This window comes from Hevea brasiliensis, unplaced genomic scaffold (genome assembly GCF_030052815.1).
Source record: "Hevea brasiliensis isolate MT/VB/25A 57/8 unplaced genomic scaffold, ASM3005281v1 Scaf425, whole genome shotgun sequence".
NCBI lineage: Eukaryota > Viridiplantae > Streptophyta > Magnoliopsida > Malpighiales > Euphorbiaceae > Hevea > Hevea brasiliensis.
Window position 1 is genome coordinate 1 of NW_026614946.1, and position 13,836 is coordinate 13,836.

At 30.5% G+C, this 13,836-nt stretch overlaps 1 pseudogene; it reads left to right on the forward strand.

Moving 5' to 3' along the window:
- Positions 1–985: 985 nt before the first annotated feature.
- Positions 986–7,711, forward strand: LOC131177363 (lysine-specific demethylase JMJ26-like; annotated as a pseudogene).
- The last annotated feature ends 6,125 nt before the right edge of the window (positions 7,712–13,836 follow it).

Here is a 13,836-nt window from a genome sequence, read left to right on the forward strand (position 1 = left end):
GAGACCTTTTCCTATATAGTAGAACTCTTTATTTTAGTGTTATTCTAAATGGGAGTAGGACTAATAAAATTAGATTGAGGGAATTAACACTATAAATAAGAGTATAGTAAAAAGATTATTTAGCTTCATCCATGTAAGTGGCTTTTATCGATTGAAAAGAGTAGCTTTAACTCATAGAGTGGGGTCATTACCCATTGTAGAGATGGGCTTTTCCAATTGCCGAGGATTTGGCTTTACCTATTGATAAGGAGCTTTGCCCATTGCCTCATGAAGGGAAAGAGGTTTACCTAAGATAGAGAAAAGCATAATCCAAGAGGAAGGGATTATTGTCTATTATAGTCAAGACACTCTTTATAGTGTAGTAAGAAAATAGTAATTATATCAAGCTATGTCTAGAAAAAATTGAGAAGACTAACTAATGTATTTATCATAAGTAGTTTTGTAGTGTGGATTATTTTGGGTGTAATTGGGATGATGGGTGGTATAGCTTTGAGCTTATAATTGATGATTTATTATTTATGATACTGAAAGATGGTATGCCCATGGATGTAATCCTATGTTGAGAGGGTGAACCATGCAAATATTAGTGCTTTATGTATTTACATTATTTCTTTGTAGTTTACACGCTTCTGAGGTACACAACACGAGTACTAGAGCTATGCAAAGATTTTGGCCCGATGTTCATGGACGCGTTATCATTGCATTTATAATCTCACAAAGCTTATGATTGGATTATTGAGTACAAAGGAAGTCGCCTACCAATACCATTTCTCATTGCCCAGCTAATACTCATTCTATGGTTCAATAATTTCTGCAAAGGCCGCTATGAACCTACATTTAGAAGATATCCATTACAGGTTTGTTGCTATCTTCCAATTGCAAAATTAACAGTCTTTGTTTGTTGGGTTTCAAGAAGCAATGATGAAAGATTCCTGAACGCAAGGAGCCAAACCTAAATTTGAAAACCTATCTCCAAAATGCATATATGCATCCGGTTTTCAAAGGTGATGATGACGAGGAGGATGAAGATATAAGTGAAAAATTGGAGACTGAGAGTGTGCTAGTCCTTACAAAATGCCAATCTCGAAGAAATACACCTATGCCTAGCAGAATTAGTGGTGCATCTTCACCATTATCTTTGACAGATGTTATTAAGGAACATCCAGAGCCTTAACAACATGAGACTTCAAATCTCACTATACATTTAGGCACATTGCAACTTACTAGGCCAACGTAGCGACACTGTAGATTAAAGGAAGGAGAAAGAAAAGAGGCCAAGTTACAATCATTCAAATATGCCAACAAGAAATGGAAGCTCTGGATTTTGTGGTAAAGTTATATCTACTCAAGGATGAATATATATTATTTTTAGTGTATGATACAAAGTAGAATTTTTGTTTGCATTTCTCATATTGTTTTGTATTGTACCATTGGAAAAATAACATTTGTATACAATTTTTTTTTTTTACTTCAATAGTACCCTGAACTAATTTTATTAATTATTTACAAATTAATCAATACTTACACTGCGTTAGGAGGAGTGTAAGGAGGTAAGGTAAAGTTAAATAAATAATGGTTTACTAGCCTTACCTTATTTGGATGAGACATGAGAAGATAAAGATTGATAATAACTAATATTTAATATATAAAAATATTCCCAACACTCCAATTTAGTTAGTTGAGAAACTGAAAGTTTTGGGCTCTCGGAAACCTCACCTTCGCCATAAAATCTTCCTCCCAAATAAGTTATTATATCTCAACAAAAATTTTATTATATCTTATAACATATTTATAAAAAGAATTAGTGAGTGTATTATAATTAATTTAGAAAAGAAAGTAACAAATTCCTCATAAATGGTTTCTCAAATCATGTCAAAGTTTGATGCATTTAATATGAATCTCTTCAATAGAGTTGAACTCTGCTTAAAATAAGGAAGGAGAGCTTCTATCCTTATCAACTAAGTATTAACAACTAAGCATAGTCTAGTGATGCAACTTGAAGTTGAACACCCCTTCCCCTGCTACTTTATAATAAATATTAATTTTTAAATAAGTTAATTTCTGTTTAATTCTAGGCTTGAGCATTATTCGGTTCAAATTGAATAAATTGAACTAAACCACCTTAATTTAGTAATTTGGTTCGATTTTTAAGATAATTCGGTTCGGTTTTATATTATAAAAATTTCAGTTATTTTAGTTCAGTTTGGTTTTAAAGAGAAAAAAAAATCAATTAAACCGAACCGAATAGTTTTATTAATTTTTGAATTGATTTTTTTTATGGAAAATTTATGAATTATATGTAATTATATATTTATATATAAATATTGTTTAATTTTATTGATTAATGGTTATTAGGTTCAAGCCGATGTCAAAATCAGATAAAATAACCTGAAAATCAAGTCTAACTTAAGAAATCAATTAAAAATAAAACTGATCGGTTTGAACCAAACATAACCAAAATAGAGTAGTTCGATTTGATTTTTCATCCATTTCGATTCGATTTTTAAACTATATAACTCGTTTTTTATGATTTGATTTTGTTCGGTTTGATTCGATTTGATTTGAACCGAATGCTCATCCCAATTTAATTCTTGAAATCAAAGGAACCGAGAAAAAGATTGCATCACACGGTTTCCAAAAGAGAGTGGGATAACATCATCAAAACGAGTTGAGGTCGGTTCAGGTCTATAACGGGAAATTCCCATGCCATTTGTATGTCTTCACGCACAAGGCACTTTTCTCTCCACGACATATTTACTCTTCTTCGATTTCATTTATCATCGTTCGCTTCTTCAATCTAAATTTTCTATAGAGATTTTTTTTCCCTGATTAGTTCACAGGTTCGTTTTTGGGTTTCTCTGTTTCTTTTGAATTTATATGTTTTTCAAATTATAATTTGTATTTGATAGCTTTGTAAGTCTCTGGTTTTTGCTTTATATGTATTCTGTTTGTCTTGATTATTTCTTTTTCAATGGGGATGATTTTTGTTTGTTTTAGCTGAGTTCACCTGAGTTTATCATTCAACCGCAGCTCTTTTGGTCATGGTCTTCGACTATATGGTTATTGTTTTTAATGCGTAATTCATTGGCGTTTAATCTGTTAATTGCTTATTGAATTTCTGTTTCCCTATAAATCGTAGTTCATGGTGGACGAACAATCACGCAATATGAATTTTTTATTCTATTTTTGTTTCGGTATTTATCTCTTGTTCTTTCTTGCAGTGAGGATGGATGCTGTTATTTCTAAGCAAGACCGGCACAGAGGTGATGGTGATCATAATGTGCAGAAGATGAGAAGAATCTCGAATGTTTCTTGGCTTGCATCGAAGAGACAAGTTCACAAAACCCTTAAGAATAGAGTTAATGGCAAGATATGGAAACGGGAAGAGGACGATGATGATGATGAGTGGTCACTCCCAACAAGAACAAAAAATTCATCCAAGAAAGTGAAACTGACTCCTGCTTTTGAATTCTCGAAAGGCAATGGAATTCCAAAGAAGCGGCTGAATAAGAGAAGTAGTTTTGTAGTTGTAGACTTGGAGGGTGATTCAGAAGATGAAGTTTTAGAGCAAGCGTGTATTATGAATATAAGAGCGCGCAAAAGAGCTAGAACTTCAGATAGTGAGGCAGTCAAAAGAAATCACATGTATACAAGGCTAGAAAATGGAGATTTTGCAAATGCTTCTTTAGGTACTTCATCTTCTTCTCCCTCGTCAGCTTCAGATATGAAGAGTAATGGCAGTAGCAGCAGGACACGTACAATGAGAAATTTGAAGGTTATTTACCTCTGGTCATTTTTTTTTATCTGCTATAGTGGAATTATACATGTTCCCTTGACATTGAAAGGAATAGTTTCTTTCTTTATTTACTCTGGTAACTAAAGTTGTCAGTTTTTCTTTCTTCAAGCAGGCCAAAATAGAAGCACGCCCAAAGTGTCATCAGTGCATGAAAAACGAAAGAAAAATTGTTGTCCCTTGCAAGAAGTGTAAAAGCAAAATATAGAGTGTCCAATGAATCAAACAATGTAAAATTTTTGGCTACACTATTTGACATTGTTTTAGTATAACAAGCTTAGAAGCTTAATTGGCATATGCATTTTCTGCTGTGATGTATGTAGGTATCCACAGATGACAGAAGAAGAAATTGCAGAACAATGTCCTTATTGTCGTAGAAATTGCAACTGCAATGCGTGTTTGCACTCCAGTGGTTTGATTAAGGTTTGTTTTTATTCTGTCCCTCTTCTATCCTATTTATTTTTAGGACATTAATAAAGAAGCAAAAGCTCCATTATGCAAGTTTTTTGAAATTTAGAGTTGGCTTTTAAACTTGTAAGTTGACAAATAAGCATCTTATATTACATTGGCAGTTGGAGCACCCTGTTACAGAACTGAAATTCTGAATGCAAGCATTTCTTCTAACTAGCTCATAATATTGATCACGTCCAGACATCAAAAAGGGACATCATCGACAGTGAGAAGATTCAGCATCTAAAATATTTGATAAAGTCTCTGCTTCCCTTTCTGGAACAAATCTGTGAAGAACAAACTCAAGAGATGCAAATTGAGGCTAGCATTCAAGGTACATCCTCGTTTTCTTTTTAGCTTCAGGTATGAGTTTTTATGTTTAAATTCATTTCCTGCTAATAAATTATGAATTGTTCTTGTAATCAGGTTCCTCCCCTGAGATAGCAGAGAACTTCTGTAATAATGATGAGCGTGTCTATTGGTAAGAATCTCTTATTGTGCTGAAGGGTGGAAACTATGTGATTTTATTGTTTGAACTTAAAGCTTATTTATTGAATTTTTTTGAGTCTTGGTGCAGCAACCATTGTGCGACTTCTATTGTTGACCTCCACCGCAGCTGCCCAAAATGTGCTTATGAACTGTGTCTCAGTTGTTGTCACGAAATTCGTGAAGGAAGCTTGTCAAGTCGTGCTGAAATGAAGTTTCGTTACGTAGACCGAGGCTCTGATTACATGCATGGTGGAGATCCACTGCCTTGTGATTTTGAAAATGCTGAGGATCAAGGTGAACCAACGGTTGTGCTGTGGAATGCCAATGATGATGGAAGTATTTCTTGTGCTCCAAAAGAAATGGGTGGTTGTGGTGATTGTGTACTGGAGCTAAAGCGTATCCTTCCAATGGGATGCATTTCCGAGTTGAAAAAGAAGGCGCGAGATTTAGTAGGTTTTGACACGGAAAGGGCAGATTTGATGTGCAACAATTCTGAAGCAGGGAGAGAGATGCTGCGGAGCGCAGCTTCTAGAGAAGGATCCAAGGACAATTACTTGTATTGTCCTGCTATGAATGACATTCAAGAGGTTGAAGAGCTTTTTCACTTTCAAAAGCATTGGGTTAAAGGTGAACCTGTTATAGTTCGCGATGCCCTTGAGGTAACAACTCATTTGAGCTGGGAACCAATGGTAATGTGGCGTGCATTATGCGAAAATGTGGACGGAGAGACAAGAGCTAATATGTCTGAAGTGAAGGCCATTGATTGCCTGGCTTCTTGTGAGGTTTGGCGCCATTATCCTACCTGGAATTCTTTTTCCATCCCAAAAATATTGCATCATGCATGTGATCAAAAAGATATTCTATTTTCCTTTTACGAGTTACATTAATCTATCCTACGCTGATGTATCTTCTTTGCAGTTTTACTCACGAGTGCTGATTTTTAAAATATTCAGGTGGAAATTAGTACCATTCAAATTTTCAAGGGCTATACAGAAGGAAGAAGATATGAAAACTTTTGGCCTGAGATGCTGAAGCTGAAGGATTGGCCCCCATCTGATAAGTTTGAAGACCTTCTGCCACGCCATTGTGATGAGTTTATCAGTGCATTGCCATTTCAAGAATATAGTGATCCCAAGGCTGGTATCCTTAACCTTGCTGTGAAATTTCCACCAGATTTGCTCAAACCAGACATGGGTCCGAAAACTTACATCGCATATGGTACAACAGAAGAGCTCGGCAGAGGGGACTCTGTAACCAAACTTCATTGTGATATGTCAGATGCGGTATGCCTAAAATATCCACCATGTTATTACTACGCCTTGCACCTTGTATTCTAGCATAAGTTGCTTAAGAGTCTCCTATTTTTTTCTACCCTTTCCACAAACTCTTTAAATTTGACTTAAACGTTTATGTCAAGAATGAGTTTCACATGGGCTCTTCCATTTTCAGCAAATGCTTATATAAGTAATGGGTTTTCAAATCTTCTACATTCTCTCCCCCACCAACACCAACACCACCCCACACCCTCCCTTTCTTTTTAAAGACGAGAAAATAGCTGCCCCTTTTCACCCCGTGGTTTACCAACTGTTGGTTAGGGAGCTCATACTGATCTTAAATTTGTCCAATAATTTAGGTGAATATTTTGACACATACTGCGGAGGTAGCATTAAGTGAAGAACAACAGACTGCTATTCAACAGCTCAAAAGGAAACATTTGGCACAGGATGAGAAAGAACGTTTGGAGCAAGATAAGCTAGACCATCATTCCATTGAACAACTTGGTGACTGCAGCGGTAGCTGGAAAGAGATGGGTGTATCAAAGATTATTGAGACAGAGAAGCAACCCTCCCAAATCAGTGAACAACTTGAGCTTTCCCATAATCAGCCGAGAGGAGCTACACTCCTGGTTTGCCCAGTGAAGGTGAAACAGATAATATGTGAGGTGCATTGTGGGACATTTTTAGAAGGGAGGATGTCTCCAAGTTAGAAGAATATTTAAGAAAGCACTCCATGGAATTTAGGCACACTTACTGCTCCCAAGAAACAGGTAATTAATACTCACTACTTATTTTTCAGACTAGTCGATTATGATTCACTAATAACTAACCTGTTATAAGGTGTCGTCCATCCAATTCATGACCAGTGTTTCTACTTAACTTCGGAGCATAAAAAGAAGTTGAAGGAGGAATTTGGTTAGTATATTAAGAAAGCTGAATCTCTCTCTCTCTATTTCTCTCTTTCTAAAATTATTGTGACACTCGAATTGTTTTACACTTCTAGGTATTGAACCTTGGACATTTGAACAAAGAGTTGGAGAAGCCGTATTTATTCCTGCTGGTTGCCCACACCAAGTTAGGAATCTCAAGGTAAATATTGAGACTTGCATATTTTTCTTTTAAATCCTCCTCTAATGTTTCATGAAATAGTGCCTTCATATGTAGATGGAGATTATATTTAATATCTTTTTCCTACATCTAAACAGTCATGTACAAAAGTTGCCGTAGATTTTGTCTCTCCTGAAAATGTCCAGGAGTGCCTTCGCTTAACCAAAGAGTTCAGACAACTTCCAAAGAACCACAGGGCTAGAGAAGACAAACTTGAGGTAACACCTTTCTGCTATCATTTATTTAGAATCAAGCGAACGCTGGTAATGCCATTTTTGAGCCTAAAGGTTGTTTTCCTTCATTTTTTGTGGTACAGATCAAGAAGATGATAATCTATGCAATTGCAGAAGCAATTAAAGATTTAGAAGAACTGATACAATGACAGCATTGAGTTCTATATAAAGTGGCAACTGAAGAACAAAGAAGCCAAAGTTAATTGTTCCCTTTTTTTTCCAATTTTTTAACATTGTTGTTACATTAATTGAAGTTGTTTTGAAGGATGTAAATCATCAATTTAATGTTTAACACAGGCGATTTTTTTTTCCCTTTCTTATTTAGTTTGGCATATAAATGATACATTGGGAATTATATTATATGAGCTTTGCTTTGTTTAAAGAGAGTTTCTAGATGGGATAATTTAGAAAATTTCATTCTAATATTCCAACTGCATTATTATCTTACTAATTTTATTGTAATCAATATGATTATGAATTTATTATTTGGATTCGCACTTAGTTTTACTGAATTTTGTTATACATGTTTTTCGGTGTTTACAAAGATAATTACAAACTATACATGATCAAGAATTTCAATGTACCACATTAATGAAGATTTTATTTTCAAAACTTATAAATAGTTTTAAAACCTTCACTTTCTTTCAAATAGTAAAAAATTATAAATATATAAAAATTTTATTTTAAAGAAACTTTATTTTAATAACTTGATTTTATTTTATCTCTTAAAAATATTTTTATCACTTAAGAATAATAATAAGTGTAGATATACTATTGACATTATAAAATGAAAAAAGAAGTAAAGTAAAACAAAGTCAAAAATCAATTAGGATAGCCTAATCGATTACCTTTGTCTTAACCAGTGTTATTAAATTTGGTTCAGAGGTTGATCCAGCGAAAAGACTGGGTAAATAGATTACTGGTTCACCCAGTGAGTTAATAATTCAACCAATAAGTCATTAAAAATTAATTAAATATATATAAATTAATTAAATATAACATCTAAAATAAATAAATAAATAAAATTAATTAATTAATTAATTAAATTTTTTATTATTTAAAATAAAACTTTAACATTTATTAAGTTATATTTAATAAATTTTAATAGTAGTTTTAAATTTTATATAAAAGTATTAAGTAATATAATGTGTAACTTTCTTTTTAAAATTTATGAAATATTAAATATATGTTAAAAAATAAATATCTTAAAATAAAAAAAATAACTATCAAGTTAGGTCAATTGATTTTCATTTTAAAGATTTTTTTTATGAGATTTGGAGTTTAATTCTCTATACTAACACTAAAAAAAAGATTTTATTGAATAATTTAGTTAGCTAGGTCAACTAGATAACACGGGTTCAATCACCTAGTCAACCGAGTTACACCATGTTTGGTTCAACCATGAATATATATTTCATTTAAATCATAATAATGCTCACATCGCCTCCTATACATGTTTTAATAAGACAATAAGAGAATCATCATTATACGATATTAATTGAATCAAGTAAGGTTGTTTCCGTCAATGACCTAAAATATAGACTGTTGCAACATTATTAAATTTAATGAAAGGTTGAATAGAAGGCCTTATCACAACTCAAAATCAAGTAGACAACTTTACCAAACTCAAAGTTAGTGTAAAAAAAATTTGCAGAAAAGCAATATTAAACAGAATACAGCATGGAAAGGATAGGTTTGCAATGAGGAAGGAAGGATGATTCAATGAAGGTTATGGAATTGGGCAAAGAGGGAAGATTGGTTCTTCCAAAGAGAAAAAGGGTCTCCTTTGTAGGTGGGTCTGTTCTTGAGATAGATGGAGTTTTGGAAAACTTTTAAATGAGCTTTTCTCCTAAAAAAAATGACGGTTCCCCCACTTCAATGAACAATTAAGGGTGGTATTTATAGGAAAATAAAACTCTAAAATTAAGGATGTGGATCTAAAATGCTTAAATTGGAGGGTTGGGATCTAAAATGTATTAAATTTCATTTTTATTTATTTTTTTGTTATCATTATTTTCTTAATCCTAAATCTAATGGTAAAATTAAAGAGTTAAAAGATCAAATATTTAAATTAAATTAGGACTATTTTGTTTTTATTTCTTTTGATCCAAGGGTCAAGAATTCTTTCTTACAAATTCAATTAAGGGTAAAGGTCAAAAAAAATATTAATTTTGTCTTTATTTTACTTTAATTAATTTTTGATCTAATGGTAGAAATTAAATCTCTAAAAAAAATTAAGGGCTAAGATTTAATGGTACTAAAATTTATTTTTATTACTTTTAATATAAGGGTCAAAAATAAAATAGATAAAAATTAAAGGCTAAGATTGAAAAGTACAAATTTTGTTTTATTTCTTTTTAATCAAATGATCTAAAATTATCCTTATAAAAAGTAAGGGCTAAGATTAAAGTATACATTACTTTGTTTTTATTTCTTTAGCCAATTTTGATTCAATTGTGGAAAATTTGTCCTAAAAAAAGATGAATGGTCAAAAATTAAAGGGTATAAGTTAATTTAACTAATTTCAATCTAATGGTTAAAAAATAAACCCTAATAAATTTTAATGGATGAGATTTAATTGTACTATTTTGTTTTATTCTCCTAAACGTAATTGTTGAGAAACAAAGATAAAACGAAAATCAAGGGTGTGGACTAAAAGTAACACTTTGACTTTTTTTCTTCAAATTTTTCAAATTAGATGAAATTAAATCTTCATAAAATTGATCATCAGAACTTTTCATTTTATTTTAAGAAACTAAAATTAAATTACAAATTATAGTTAACATGAAAGTGGAACCTAATTAAAATAACAAACTTAAATAAGTTAGAAAATTAAAATTGAAATCAAAATTAAAATTGAAAATTAAATTAGAATTAAAGTAAGAGTAAAAATAGCAACTCAATTAAACTTGTGTTTATGCATAAATATTTTTAATTAATTTTATTATTATTATTATTATTATTATTATTATTATTATTATTATTATTATTATTATTATTATTATTTAAAAAAGTTCTTATAGGTCCAGAAATATGGTGTCTTAAAAAAATTTTTATTGACCCAGATAAAATATGGTGCCTACAAAAGACATTTAAAAAAAAAATTAAATCACATGGAGAAAAGAAATTTAAAAAATTATCCAATTGTTTTAAGTTTAATTTGGAAAAAATCATTTAAAAAAAATTAAATTTTCATGCAATCATAATTAATTTTTATTTATTTAAAAATAATTTTTTTATAAGTAAAAAAAAAATGAATTCTCTTCATCCCCAACATGAGAATTGACAAAAAAAAATTACAATGAATGTTTATAAAATTCAAGATTCCATGCAATAGGGAGTTAGAATTTTTGTGATTAAAATATATCAATTTTAATTTTAAATTAATTTTTAATACCATTTAACAATGTATTTAAGAAAATATTTTAACATAACAAACCAATACTAATAGTATGAAAAATGTAATGAAAGATAAACTATTAAAAACTTTCCAATGTATTAAATTAGTGGAATGAAAAAATTAGAGTTTTTGAATTTTAAAATCTCAAAAAAATTTATATTCCCTAAAAAAATACTTACTCTTAAATATTTATATTATTTTAAAACACTATATCATATTTTCAAAAACTTCATCCAAATATAGTGTAACACTAACTGACTTCACTAACAATGACAGGTAACCCATTGAAAAGAAATAAAGCCAAAATATACATGACATGGGATGATAGGAGATGAAAAATTATAAGGTGCTCTTGATGCACTAGCTTTTAGTGTATCATATAATCACAAGAAATTAGTTATCTCATGGATCATAGGATATGGGTCTCATCTCATAGTGAGAAAAGGAACATATGCTCCTAGAGCACCTAATAAAACCTGGATAAGGGACATCATTTTATAAAAACAAAGTCAACTTTTATATTGTCAATTATTTATCTAAACTTTTCTATTTTGAGTTTTCTATACTCTGTAGATGAAATGCTCATTTAATTTCATAGTTAATAATAATAAAATCTTTTAAAATTTTAACTTTATAATTTTTCTTTTATAATCTTCTTGATCTCCTATTCAAACACAATTTGATTAGCAGAAAAAACATAGGGGCTCATTTAATTTAGTTTTGACAAACACAATTTCCACTAAAAAAAAATGAAAATTACCTATAAGAGAATTGAACTTTACCTTTGCTACTTGTAACCTTGGCAATTGGTATGGTATATCTCCCTCTCCCTCTCCCTTCCCATTCATTCATTCAACAAGAGGAACCTCACAACTCATGACCTTCACTTTTGGAAGAAGGGAGACCTATTGTTTTCTCAATTCTTTTCTTTTGGAAGCCACGCATCCCCTTTTATAGTCCAAAATACATCAATTAAGTCTTTATTGGCTCTACATAAAATGACATGATTAGCCCTTTGAGTATAATTGTAAAATAATTAAGTTGGTGGGCTTCTTAGAAGGCTATGTTTTAATGGGGTGAGCAAAGGGTAATTAATGAAAGGGGAAGGAGTGGAAGAGTAAAAAAGTGAATTAATAAAAAGGTACAAAAAAGTAATGTATAATTTTTTATATTTGGAAAGATGTGAAGAAATTGTAAATTTAATAGTGCAATAAATTAAATAGTCATAGCTCTCATATGCCCTCTTTAATAAAAATTAAGATTTGAGGGGTAAAAGAGGGTATGATTTACCTTTGTTTACTCTTACCCTATATTAATTTATCATTTCTTACCTTTATTTACCTATTCTTCTTCCTCATCTAAACAAAATCTAAGTAACTATTAAGTAGCTTTTAACTTGAAAGTTGGAACAAACAAATTATAATTAAATCAAAATCAAAATTTTTAAAAAAATGTAAAGAATGAAATTTAACTCTAACTGCCTCTATAAATTCTCTCTTTCCTCTCTCTTCTTCTTTCCCTTGCAAGCTATTTGAGGTAGCCACCAATGAGTATTTTAACCGATAGTTGCCCCTCACCTTTTCTTTTTTTATTTTTTTATATTTATTTTATATTTCTCTCAACAATCTCCAGATCTTTATCATTTTAGAATAAATTTATATTTGTCTTTAGTCTATTTTTTCTTTTTTATCATGAAATTTTGGTGTTATGCTTTGTTATTTAAATAGGAGTGCAATGACAAGAAGTATATATTTTCTCTTCATAAAATATTAGATTTAATGGTTTTCAAATTGGGCTCTTAGAAAAACTATGGAGTTGAACTATGATAGATTACCACCAAATGAAGCGTATTTCCCGTCAAATGGCCAAATAATTAACTTAAATACTCTGTTAGCATAATCAAGTTTTTCGATTCAAGATAATAGCTAAAATAATAATCTACTAAGAACAAATAAGAGTGGGATATAGAAGATGACCTCTTGATTTTTATTTTATCATTTGATGAAAGTCTCATTAACATAAGATAATACAAATATTCAATTATTCATTAGTATTTACTAATATGATAAATTAAGTGTAATTAAACTTTATTTTAAAAAAACCTATTTAATTATGATAAGAAAAGTAATTTGAAACCATTTTTTAATTAGTTTAAAACTTAATAATTAAAAATATTAAATTTAATTTCCAAATAAAATTTGATTAACCTATTTTACTAATATTTTATTAATATTTCAAGTAGTAATATGAATTCTAGATAACCTTTCTAATATAAGTGCTTATTCTACAATAAAATAGTATTATAGTAAATTGTCTTAGGATGAGAGTTGTTATAATGATGTTAGATGGCATATAATAAAAGGATTACCATATTGATTTAGGAATAATTATAAAAGAATGGAACAAACAAGCCAATTTTATTTGAAATTTTAATAATTTAAAATATTATAATTTAAATATTGGACCCCTAATGTTGATCATCAGTCTTCACTCTTCATCATAGATGTTAAAGCCCATCAAGAAAATGGATGACGACAACAAGAACAATAGCCAGAGACAAACATTATCAGCAAGAGGGATTTCTTCTCACAAACTCTTCTTCACCTCTTTCTATTACACGCGTTCAAAATGAATGCACCAGCTTTCTATTACTGGGATCAAGAAATTTTGACTATTGAACCAGAATATTATAAATGGACCCAGTGGATCTTTCTTCAGCTACTGAAGAGATGATTGGCATAGCAGGTGCAAGATTATCTCTATTCCACCATCATATCCTTTCATTTCTTTCTCAAATCTGAATTTGATGATATGCTCTTGGCACAGTTTTGGGAAACCAAAAGATGCAAGGCCATAAACATAGAGCTCGGAAAAACTTCAAACGATTTAAGCTCTGTTTGGCATTAAGTTTTAGAGTCTGAAACTGTTTTTCTGAATAGAAGCATCATTTTAAACGCTGTCGAGAAAAGTAGTTTGAAAAAAGCTGTTTTGTTATTTTAGTGTTCTTATGACTAAAACTGATAAAATTTAATTTTTAATTATTTTTAAATACTCTCTAACTAGTATATTTAAAAAAGTGATTTTCTT